We start from the raw sequence: 12961 nt of genomic DNA on the forward strand, positions 1-12961 counted from the left end.
ATTATCAGATTTTGGGAGAATTTTTACAGACATCAGATCACAGATAAAATTCCCAAAATTTTTACAGTAGTCTTATATTCCATATTTCTAGTTTCTATAAAATTTTCAAGTGATTTAGATCTTGTTTCATATGAGATGTAGTCTTAATTCATAATCTAGTCTGAAAATTGAAAAATCCAAAACTGATAGTAAATAGTTTCTAAAATTCATGAAAATCTTACAGCATGCTAGTTGTAGTTATATATTACTACTGTAGAAATTTCATTGAATTTAGATTTCTATTTCTAGTATTTTCTGTGTTATTTTTGCAATATGGTCTTATTATTGTTAAATAAAAATTTATTATGATCTTAATGTAAAAATCTGCGAAACTCTTCCAATAAGCTACATGCATTTCCATCTTGTTGCTACAGAAATTTCAATTCATTTCAAATTCTTTTGCAACAAGTTCACTTGTAAAATCACTCATATGGTTTAAAATTAATAAAATCCATTAAAAAATTAAAATTAATTGAAATTCATCTGAAAATCTCTAAAGAACCTTAAATCTCTGTCACATATTAATTCCTTAATCCATTGAAACAGAAATCTTAGGATCTTTAGATTTCCCTGGAAAAATGGCCAGTGCATCCATAATCGTATCCCAATTACAACCGATCTTTGACAATTTGAATCTTTAAGCTATAGCACGTTGTTGGCTCCGAGGTTAATGTCCACGGAAATCCTAAGATATGCCAGGCAATAAGGTGCTATAACCTAAGTATTAAATTGCACAACGAAAGAGCGCACGATTCCCTTCCTTGGATGCTATTTTGGGCCGAATTTGGTGAACCGTAGAACCATTGGTAATCCTTGAATGTCCAGAAACTGAAAAATCCTTGAAATCTGAAATTCATTACCCTCGAGAATTTAAATCGATTTGTCTTGTGTCTTTCGGAACCATTGGATCGCGGTTTCCGTCATAAGAACCCTTAGAGCCCAATTTAGGAACACTGGTGTCGTGTCTTGTCCTAAGTTTTAGGGAGTCTTAGATTTTAGGGAGTCCTAGAGTTAAGAGTCCAGCCTCATCACATACGTTTGCTATGGATAGCAACCGTGCTATAGGTCTAGTTACACTAGTCACCCAATCTTTCCTAGGACAAGCCTAGTAAACTAAGATGTAGGCTAACCTGCATTAGTCTAAGGAACAACTTGTATTTAGATAAGAGTCATATAGCATCTTAGATGAAATCCTAAGATAATAAAATCCCCAACTTGAATTAAATAACTTCTCCGAAAGCTGTTGAAACAGTCAATCCCGTCTAGGTCGGTGTTTTAGTTGAGTTAGGCATAAGTAGCCTAGCTTAGGTGCACCGAACTACGTCGACTCTGATCCTAGTGAGGCTTGGGTACGTAGGCAGCTTGGATGTTTGATGGCATACTGTGGACCCCAATCCGAGAGAGGCGGGAGGACGTGCCCCCACGCTGAGTCTCATGATCATCCACGTGAATGGAGAGCTCTACCAAGGAACTCTCGAAAGAAGTGCCCCTCACAGCATGAGTGGCGATACAAAGGGTGAGGTACCTCTCGATTCGGGGACTAGCCCAGATTCGAGGCGTACCTTAAACAAAGAAGAGTCGTCATCCAAGGAAGTGGGCCAAGGATCCCATACTATGCTCTGTTGCAACGGATAACCAAAGATTATAAAAAGAAGGTTCGTGCCTGGTTACGAATTTGGAAGGTCTAAAGAGCACCTCATCCGCCCAAGTATAAACACCTGGTCTCTTATGCCATTTATTTAATGATTTTGAAGAGTTTTGGTCAAAAGTCATATGAAATGAGAATCAATATATCCGAGAAGACGTCTATCTAATCATGCATGTCTCGGAGATGAATAATAATCATACATAAAAGAAATGAAATAAGTGTCACCTAGGAGTAGCTAGATTCTGAGTGACAAACCTAAAGAGCTAGGTTATGAGTGTCATACCTAATTGGTGTCTGAGTTCTGATGTGCAAACGCATGCATGCTGCAGCTAAAGGTATAGGATCTGTACATGAAAGTAAGAAAACACAGCAAAACACACAACACAATTCAATTCTATACATGACTGGACAAAATGAGTCCTAACTCTAATGCGACCTGACTCGGACCAAGATGGCCGTCCATCCCAGCTGCTCTACGTATCCCGGCCTCGGGAAGAATCGGAGTCAACGTAGTTCGATGCCCTATTCTAAACTACTATGCCTAACCATCTAGAACCGCTATCCTAGACTCAATTCCACTAGACTCGACTGATTTTTAAAACTTTTTTGTACAATTGCTTAAGTTCATGTGAGTTGTAATTTTTAAGACTCTATATGGCCTAACTAATGCAAGTTGATTAGCCTTAAGCTAATGCAGGTGGGCCCTACATCCTATGTGTAACTAGGCTGTGCAACCTAAGGAAAACCATGGGCTGACTATATGCTTCCTAGTCTAGCCATCGGTTCGACTGAATGTCTAACCGATCGACTTGAGGCCTCCTAACTCTAGGGACACTCACACGACAGGACACACCATACCAACAAATAAGGACAGACTCCTAACTCTAGAGGAAGATCTTTTTGAAAAGGGTTTGAATATTTTTGTATTTTTGGAAGATTTGAAATGTTTATTTTTAAAGGTTTGGCTGGACTTGGGATGTGGATCCCCAGCTGCACTACGTACCCTGTTGAAAGGGATCAAGCAAACGTAGTTCGGAACAAAATTCCTAGCTACTCCTAATGACTCGAGATTTTTGAGATTTTTGGATTTTTGAAATGTTTTTGATGTTTTTTTGACACAAGAGGACAAATCCTATCATAAGGGGAAGATAGACTCCTGGATATCCCGCAAAGGTTGGACAGCATCCTATGCTTTGCGGGGAAAAAGAACAGAGACACAGCTCTGCAAGGGTTGGACAGCATCCTATACCTTGTAAGGAACTGGATAAAATCACATGATTTGATGAGAGGTTGGAAAGAATCTTAACCCCTATGATGATAGGATTGACTCATGAAAGAAAGACTCTCTAACTAAAGACGGATTCTCAGGCTAAGGACTGACTCTGACAATAGGATTCTAAGAATGAGGTGCTAATGAGACAAAGCCTGTCTCCCAAAAGAAAAATGAGATAAAGAAGGATGTTAGTGAGACTATGCTAGTCTCCTAAACACAGAGGTGGGCTCCAAGAGAGGTGCTGACGAGACATGGCATGTCTCCTAAGGGGCGAACTCACTAATGAGACAAAGCTTGTCTCTAAAGGGGGTAACTTTTCCTACATGAGACATAGCCTGTCTCTTAAAAAGGGTTTAATTTTTCTGAGACACAGCTTGTCTCCTAAAAGAGGCTCTAGATGACTCTTTCATTGACTTTTTCAAATCTCGTCAATAGATACAGCCTTATCTAATTCACAATTCAACTTTCTTTTTTGTTCTAGCTCTTCAAACCCCATCTTCTCTTATTCTAATAAACAGCAAGCAGTAAACAAAAGGGGACATCAAAATAAGGGGCAGCAAGCAGTAAACCATCAGTGGACGGCAACTATGTGCTAGTGAAACAACCAAATGGGTAGCAGTTTATACAAAATAAGGGGCAGCAAGCAGTGAACCATCAGTGGACAGCAACTATGTGCTAGTGAAACAACCAATGGGCAGCAGTTTATACAAAATAAGGGGTAGCAAGCAGTAAACCATCAGTGGACAGCAACTATGTGCTAGTGAAACAACCAATGGGCAGCAGTTTATACAAAATAAAGGGCAGCAAGCAGTGAACCATCAGTGGACAGCAACTATGTGCTAGTGAAACAACCAATGGGCAGCAGTTTATACAAAATAAAGGGCAGCAAGCAGTGAACCATCAGTGGACAGCAACTATGTGCTAGTGAAACAACCAATGGGCAGCAGTTTATACAAAATAAAGGGCAGCAAGCAGTGAACCATCAGTGGACAGCAACTATGTGCTAGTGAAACAACCAATGGGCAGCAGTTTATACAAAATAAAGGGCAGCAAGCAGTGAACCATCAGTGGACATCAACTATGTGCTAGTGAAACAACCAATGGGCAGCAGTTTATACAAAATAAAGGGCAGCAAGCAGTGAACCATCAGTGGACAGCAACTATGATTTATCATGACACATCAGAGACAAGGAGCGATAATCATAATCAAGGAATTCAACTTGTTATCATAGTACATAAATGATCGATCTTTTTTTCTTTTTTTTCTAAAATGAAGAAAAACAACAAAATTACCATTCATAACTATATACTCATACGGTAGAGGCGAATAACCAGGGAGTTCGATAATGTAATACTCACAAGCTTTGACTTGGATGAGGATAAATTGAATTTGAAAGAACAGAGGAGGGTTCACTATGATGACAACATCCATACAGGCAAGTAAAGAGGACATAATAATTATTATCATATCTTAAGAACTATTTCAAAGTAAATATCTAAACCAATCATAGTCTCACATAATGAGAAATTGATTAAAGTTGCAACTAGTGAGCTGTTTTCACATTTGTAAAAAAAAAAAAAAAAAAAAAAAGAATACTTCAATATCTGTATTGCAAACATTTTTACTCCCAACCTATGCGATCATGATAACTTTTTTTTATTTTTTTTTTACTTTTTTTTTTACAAGACTAGAGATGCAAAGGGAATATATTTAGCATCATGTATTGACTCTCACCAGTCATAGCAACTCACCTAACATATAAGTAAATCAATTAACCTGTAGGGCCTAAAACAGTATAACAATGCCGTAATCATGACAGAATAGAGTGGATATCAACCATCTAATACTGCCTTAAAACAATTATATTATCACAGCTAATATATTCCAATAATGTACTAACTTATTTTATCCCTTCCATCCAATATAACAACCAATATTATTACAGATATCAAAGTGGAACTTCTATGTAATCATTATAACAAAAGGGAAAAAACAAACTAAGCTCAACTAGCACAGTCCTTCCCTGTTTCAAAACTCTCTCTTACCCTATCTCAAATCTCACTGCCATATGATTACCTAAATTGTTTTAGATTTCAAAAACCAGTTGAAACATAGGAAGGCTAATTTCAAAATCATTTTTGAAACAGATAATGTGAATAATAATGGCCATAATTAATGAGATTTAATATGAATCTCATATCAGTGACATAAAGTAGGGAAAACAAGGATGGGTTTAGTATTCTGAACTGATGAAAAATGCCCATTGGGTTGAATAGAGTGCATTAAACCAAAGGTTTTGAGTCATCAGATGTTAGCACAGCTATATATCCCAATAATCTCTCTCTCAACACTACTTAATCAAGTAAGAAAAAAATACATTGATGATCATTTTCATACTAAAAAGTCAAAAATCTGTAGTAAACTTTAAATTCTTGTAATTAAAGTCAATCAACATTTATCAACCATTGCAACAATAGCGTGTTATTATTATTTATGAAATAGAAAACAAAGAACAGGGCTTAATGTGAGAATGACATTTAAAGCTCTTCCCATAGATATATATATAATTCAGAAATCTAAGTCATGGACATTAACTTCAATCCAAAGTCATGGAATAAATAAAACTGATATTATTAACTGTGAAAACAAAGAAAACACTTCGACATCTATGTTATTCTAACAAATACCTCTATCATTCAATACATTAGCTAACTACTACTACTGATACTCACACATTTTCATACTGTCCAAAATTCTTAAAACAAAATATTAGTCAATCCCCCCCTCTCTTTTTTTATCCATACAATGAGAAAAATATAGGGGTTTGAGAACTTGCCGCGCATACAATTGTCAACTCCAAAAGAGGAACTGAAATAAGGCTGATTCAGAATAGAAACTGAAAAAAAAATTAACACAAAACAGATTCAAAACAAGGACTGAATTTATGCCAAAACAGGGGTTGATTCGTTGAGCTGAATTATAAGAGGTATGGGGGCTGACTCATCAAATATGAGGGCTAATATATCAAGAGGATAAGAGCTGAAATTACCAAGGGTGTAAGCTGATACATCAAGTGATTGAAATATTAAATAACCGCAAGTGCACGGATCGTGTAAATACGGGTCGAACTCAAGGAAGAGAAATCTAGTTGTCAATCCTATTCTTGTACCGATTAGAATACTAGCTATGATATACTGTTGCCTGGCAAAATCTCAGGATTTCCGTGGACTTAGACCTCGGAGCCAACACTATATATATAAGCGTGTATTCTATTCAATCTAAGAATCAAATTCAACTACGATCTTTTTGATTTAAAATCCTAATTTAGGCAAAGTGTACCAAATTTTAATGATCTCTATTAACTACTTATCCAATTTAATTAGAAAACTAAATTCTAAGGGCTTAAGTAAATTGGAAAATTGCAAAAGTAATTTGGAATAGTGTAAAAACCTTAATTCAATATAAAAGATTACTTAGGGTTAGAATCCACCATGGGTTTGGAATTATATTATTAATCAAACCAATTTCTGTATTGGATAGTGTATTTGATAAATTTAGTCTATGGGGAATAAGATCTATTGATGTCATTGCCCATGAGTGTTTTATCAAATATACTACTCAATTTAAAGATATTATATAAGAAATTATATTTATTTATCGGCAATCACTTATACGACTAGGGAAAGCCAGTGGCATACGTGATTGGGATCCAACAAATACAAATCCTTACATAAGTTGTTATATAAGCCAATGGTTTTAATTACTTCTCATTCTCCTTCCCCATGGCTTCATCTAAACCCTAAGTATAGTGGGTTTAGCTACTCATGGAGAAGGCTAAAGAAACAAAAATAAAGGGGATAGAGAAGGGAAGAAGTGCCATATAAGAACTTTAAAAAGAAAAATAACACAAGTACTCTCTTTAATATTAAACTTCAAAACAAAAGTACATCGAATTATAACTTGGAATTGAACTTGAAAATAAAGAACACAAGTAAAGTAAACTTAGTCTTTTTCTCCTCCGAACAATGGTTGAATCCTTGATCGCCCTCCTTCAAGCCTTGGTATTGCCTTGGACTAGGATCTCGGACGGTTGGATCGTTCCTTGATTGAGAGAAAGAAAAGAAAAAGAGCAAGAAAAAAATAAGAGAGAGTAGAACATGGGAGAGAGTTGTAGAGAGGACCGAGAGAGAGGAGGAGAGCAAGAGGGATGTAGAGAGAATGGAGAGAGATAGCCGAATTCCACTATGGGAAAAAAAAAATGCCAAAGAAAAGTCTTACGAGAATAATCCAGAGCCTTTTGTCATCCTTTTATTGCAATATATAGAGGAAATCTCCTTCTATTTTCAGCTCCAAAGAGGTTCACAATCTTGGCATGTGGGTAAAGTTTTTTTTGGAAACCCCAACTATCCTTGGCAATTTCAGCAACTTCACCATTTGTTGGTAATTTTAACAACTACTTCTTTTCTTCTTTACCATTTCACCAACTTTATACCTTGCTTTTGTAATTTTCTCTCTTCTTTTTGACTTTTCAACGTGGGAATGAGTGAGTTTTTTTAAGCAACTTTCTTCTTCACTTTGGTGGTGGGTCCCACTTTTATTGTATAATGTATACAATACAAGCTTTTGAAAAATAATATTTTCTAACCCCAAAGTCGTGGGCTACTGTGAATCAAATAACTTTTCATGAATTTGCACCACCATGTGGGTCCCATGCGCACTATAATAGCCACACTTCAACTTGGAAACTACCGTTTTGAACCAAAAGACGTGGGAGAGCTGCTATGTTTGGAACTTTAAGGTGGGTCCCACAGCTTGCATGCATGCATATAGAAAATACTATTCTTGCTTCATCCCAAAACGTCCAAAACGTGGCTACTAAAAAATTAAATAAAGTAACATGCTGTACCTATTTGGAAAGTTGCCACCATTCACATGCACAATAACACGTGGGTCCCACTTTTAGAATTTAGAAACTGCTATTGTTGGGCCACAACCGTGAGAACCAAAGTGGCAATTTTGGCAAGATGTAAAAATCAGTGAATAGGCAAGAGGTCGGTGGATTGTGGTTTTGGATGTGAGAAATGAATGGGTGAGATCATATGGGCTGCACTTTTGATCACTATAGACACCCAGTGTGAGTGTATCAACGTCAAAAAGGGAATGGAGTGATAGTTACGCACCCTTTTGATCACACTAGAATAGTGGGCCCACACCACTTTCTTAACGTATGAGAGAGAAAGAATCACACAGCATCTTGCATGGCTTTTTGCATGGCTGTAAATCACTACCACGTGCAAGACAATTCCAAATTTGATAGATGGCCAATTAATCTCACCCTTATGGAAAGTTTTTAGACGGGCAATCCACTTCTTAAGATAATCCAAACCATCCATTTTATGGAATACAAAACAAATGGTCGTGCCTCTTATTCCAGTCCCACAAGTTGATCCAAACCGTTCACTTAATGGGCAACTGCAAAATAAATGGGCCGTGCCGTCAAATCATTTTTATAGAGCAATCCGAACCGTTGAATTGACTAGCCACGACATAATCGGCCATGCTCCTCAACTCATTGCCAAAGGATGATTCGAACTGTCCGAATGGAAGGTACAAAGATGGCATCCCAAATTATCATTCCCATAGGCTGACGTTAGCTCTTCAAGCTACATATGGTGGGGCCTACACTAGGCTTGGTTGATTCCCATTCCAATTCAGCAATTTCTTTCCATTCAACAACTGATTCCAGCACAATTCCAGCAGCTTTTCAGTAACCTGATTCCATTTCAGGAACCTGATTCCAGCAGCATTGAATTCATATAGATCCTTGAATTCTCTTTGCAATTCCATCTCTTAGCCCTATTTTCTATGAAAATCCAGAAAACAACCTGAAACACCAAAAACACACAAAATACCTTAGTAGCACCGATTTAAATGAGATAAATGCGTGCTTTTCCTACCTATAATTCACACATAAAAGTGCTCATCAGATTCCCCCATACTAAGCTTTGCTTGTCCTCAAGCAAACAAGAAGAAAATAAAGAAAAATAGGAACAAAATAAAATCCTAACTCACTTTCGTAGGAATCACGATTGCACTTAGCAGGTGCAATAAGCCTTTAAACCCCTAGGTTACCCTAGTGGACGAGTTTTGTCTCGTGAGTGTTTGCAGTGAATATACACACAAAATTCTAAAAATAAACTTTTCTTTCCAAATCTCCCTATAGAATAAAGCTAAAAATTTCTAATCCTTTTTATTTGTTTGATAAATTACTCAAAAATAGAAGAACAAGAATACCTATATACTTAAACTTTGCATCCTATCCCAAGTCGGAAAAATTTGAAAAAATATTTTAATCAAGGAATCCTCTTTTGAATTTGTCCTACTTTGCTCCCTTAAACTTGCCTCTGATGTAATCGTACCATAAAAGAAATTTGATTCGGAAACTTCGTAGAAAACTTACAAATTTATATGGTCCACCATACTTTCAACTTTTCCCATAGTTTCTAAGAATAGAACTCATTTTTTTTTTTTGGTAATCCTCTACTGCTTTTGGCGTGAATGACATGCAGGGCATGCACCAGACACCCAGGCTACTAAGCAGTGTCCGACTAATCTTTGATTTGCATATGTCATAGATATTGATGCATATGAGTCCAAACTTTACCTTTGATTACGTGCAATGCTTTGATTTATTAAGCTTTCTAATTGACCCATGTATGTAGTTTTCAGTCAGTTGCTCTCAAGCCAGTTGGCTTTAAGGAACTAGGCATAAAAACCCTTCAGACTTAATAGCTCATGTCAAAAAGGCTACAAATCAAAACTATAATCAAGAAGCAAACTTTCTAAAAATCATTCTTTCTTTCTTTTGTTTCAACCTTTCTTTCCTTTTTATCCATACCATATAAAAAGCAAGTTTCTATTTCTATTTCTTATTCAAATCCTTTTAAAAGAAAGATTCCAAAAGAAAACAAAACTAAGAAAGGAAAGTATTCTTTCTAATTTTTTAAATTCCAAAATTAAAATATCCACAAACTTTCTTTCTTAAAATAGGAAAACAACTTTCTTTTTAAGAATACCATGTTCTTTCTAATTTGCGAAAAATTACCAAAAATAAAAAGAAAGGAAATTTTCTAACTTTAACTATAGAAAAGATTAGAAAAGAAAGTTTCTAAAAGCTACCCCCCCCATACTTGAATCATGCAGTGTCCTCAATGCATGCAAAAATAGAAACAAGGACAATAAAGAGAAGAGAGGGGCGTACCTTTTTCTTTTAAGAGAGATTTGAATAAAGAGGCTCATGAAGATCCATGACCTCTTCTAAATTAGATCTTGGTAACTCAACAAAGGACTTCAATCTGAGTAAATGAAACTTGTCCTTCCAAGTAGAGTCCTTATTTTCTTTTAAAAAATTAATTAACTCTTCTTCTTGGGTCGAGTTTAAGTCCATTTTGATTGTCACAGGAGATGTGCAAGTCTTACCCAAATATGCTTTTCTTAAATTTGAATGCAAAGGCGGCAAATTTAACTGTGGGGCCTTTTTGGGTGGAGGCTTGGGAAGGGGCGGAGATAGGGATGCTCCAAATTCTATTTGTTGGATGCTAAGGTCATCAGAAAAGGAGTCCCCTATATCTCTTGCATTCTCCAAGCCTTCTTCATCCAGAGCTTCTTCAAATCCTGCATTCAAAATATTTTCACAATTAGTCTCAGGAGAGGAGTGCAACATATTAATTTCTTCTTGTAAATTAGGTTGCTTACCTAATCTAAAAACATTAAAGTCCATGGAAGCATTCCCAAAAGTTAATTTCATTAAACCATTTCTACAATCAATTAAGGCGTTGCTCGTAGCAAGGAAAGGCCTACCAAGAATTATAGGAATTTGATCCTTGATATTAGCAACGGGCTCAGTTTCTAGCACAATGAAATCTACAGGAAATAAGAACTCTCCTACTTTAACTAGGACATCCTCAACCATCCCTTTCGGTTTCTTCATTGATCTATCCGCCAACTGAAGAGTGACGGTGGTGGGTTTGAGTTCTCCTAATCCTAATTGTTTAAAAACAGAAAGAGGTAATAAATTCACACTGGCCCCTAAATCTAAAAGAGCATGATTAATATGAGTATTTCCAATAGTGCATGCAATGGTAGGACATCCCGGGTCCTTGTACTTAGCCACCATCTGTTGAGACAAGATGGAACTAATGTTTGCAGCCAAGAATGCCTTCTTGGGTACATTAGACTTGCGCTTTTGTGTGCACAAGTCTTTTAAAACTTTGGCATAAGTCGGGACTTCGGAAATCGCATCTAACAATGGAATATTAATTTGCACTTGTTTAAACATATTTAAAATTTTCTCCTTAGCAGCCACATTTTTATTATTAGCAAGTCTCCTTGGAAAAGGAGCTTTAGGCACATACTCTTTTTCAGGTGGAGAAACTGCCTGCTCTGTACTTACCTGTTCGGGCTCTTCTTCTGAACCAATGGAGGATGACTCTTTACTTACCTTAATTGGAGATTCTTGAGCATCTTTAGAAGGTTCGGATCTGCCCTCCTCCCTTTGATATTCTCTGCCACTCCTTAAAGCAAATACAGCGTTACAGTGATCGGAGGGCTCCTGCTGCGGCAAGTTTGGTTGCATGGGATTCAACTGATTTACCTGTGGTTGTTGATTCCCATTTATGGCCACATTCCTTGGATTAGGAATTGGTTGACTTGGCATCTTCCCCTTTTCCCTTTCATGCAAGGCCATGGCAAGTTGGGAGATTTGCTTCTCCATATTGTGTTGGCTTGTCATGAAAGTGCTAGTGAGAAGTTCTATGCTCTTTTCTAAGGAAGTTATGCGTGCCAACTCCCCTTGTTTTGGAAAACCCGATGGTTGCTGATTTGAAACATTATTTAAAATTGGGTTTTGAAAAGGTGGAGGTGTGGTTAGGGGTGGTCGAACATTCATAGAAGGGAAGGTGGGCCTAGGTTGGCCAAATTGGCCTTGACCTTGGAAATTTGATGGCCCTCCTTGATAATTCCCTTGATTCCAAGAAAAGTTGGGATGATTCCTCCATCCCGGATTATATGTGCTACTATATGGATTATTTAAAACCATGGCACTTGCATTTTCATTAGAATTACCAAATTTAGCAAGAGTTGGGCACTCTTCCATGACATGGTCCGTGGCTTGACACCAATTGCACATAGGAACACTATGTGCAATTTGATGGACCTGTGAAGGTCCTTTGACAACTATTGCTTCTAGCCTTTTGATTAGGCTATCAAGATGGGCCTCCTTAGCCACGGCACCCTCTATTAGAAATCCCTTACCTGTGTTGGCTCTCTCACCTTCTTGAGTGGATTCCCACTCTCTTGTTTTTTCCGCCAAATCAAGTAAGAAGTTCCATGCCGCGGCCTCATCTGTGAAAGATGTAAAACCGTTAGGACACATGGACTCAAGAAGTTGCTTTGTTTGGTAATCTATGCCCTCATAAATAATTTGGCATAAATGCCACACATCAATTCCATGGTGAGGACACTCTTGGAGTAGGTCCTTGAACCTCTCCATAAACTTAGAAAATGACTCTAATGGCTTTTGTTTGAATTGTAAAATATCGTTCCTAAGCTTATTAGTTTTATGTAATGGAAAAAACTTTTTTAGGAAAGCGACGGCGAACTCCTCCCAAGTGGTGATGGAGTTCGTTGGTAAGCCATAGAGCCACTTTTTAGCTCCCTCCTTGAGTGAAAACGTAATAAACCGCAACTTTACCGCATCATCGGTAAGTTGTTGCATCTTAATTAAAGCACATACATCTTCAAACTCACGCAAAAATAAATAAGCATCCTCCGAAGGGAGGCCATGAAAATGAGGAAGCAAAGAAATAAATTGCGATTTTAGCTCAAAATTATTGCCCTGCGCAACCGGCAATCTAATGCAAGAAGGTTGCGCGGTTCGGGCCGGATAGAAGCGATCGCGTAAACTCTTTGGCGGCTCTTGTTCTTCCGCCATGGCTACTTG

The 12961-nt window shown here is 37.2% G+C and overlaps 1 non-coding gene across 1 annotated transcript; it reads left to right on the forward strand.

Moving 5' to 3' along the window:
- The first annotated feature begins 12464 nt into the window (after positions 1 to 12464).
- LOC143846290 (small nucleolar RNA R71) lies at positions 12465 to 12571 on the forward strand. The gene has a single exon (XR_013234738.1). It is a non-coding gene; the product is annotated as a small nucleolar RNA R71 (small nucleolar RNA).
- The last annotated feature ends 390 nt before the right edge of the window (positions 12572 to 12961 follow it).

Source organism: Tasmannia lanceolata, unplaced genomic scaffold (genome assembly GCF_043159265.1).
Source record: "Tasmannia lanceolata isolate RefF3 unplaced genomic scaffold, GAP_Taslan_0.1 ptg000002l, whole genome shotgun sequence".
Taxonomy (NCBI): Eukaryota; Viridiplantae; Streptophyta; class Magnoliopsida; order Canellales; family Winteraceae; genus Tasmannia; species Tasmannia lanceolata.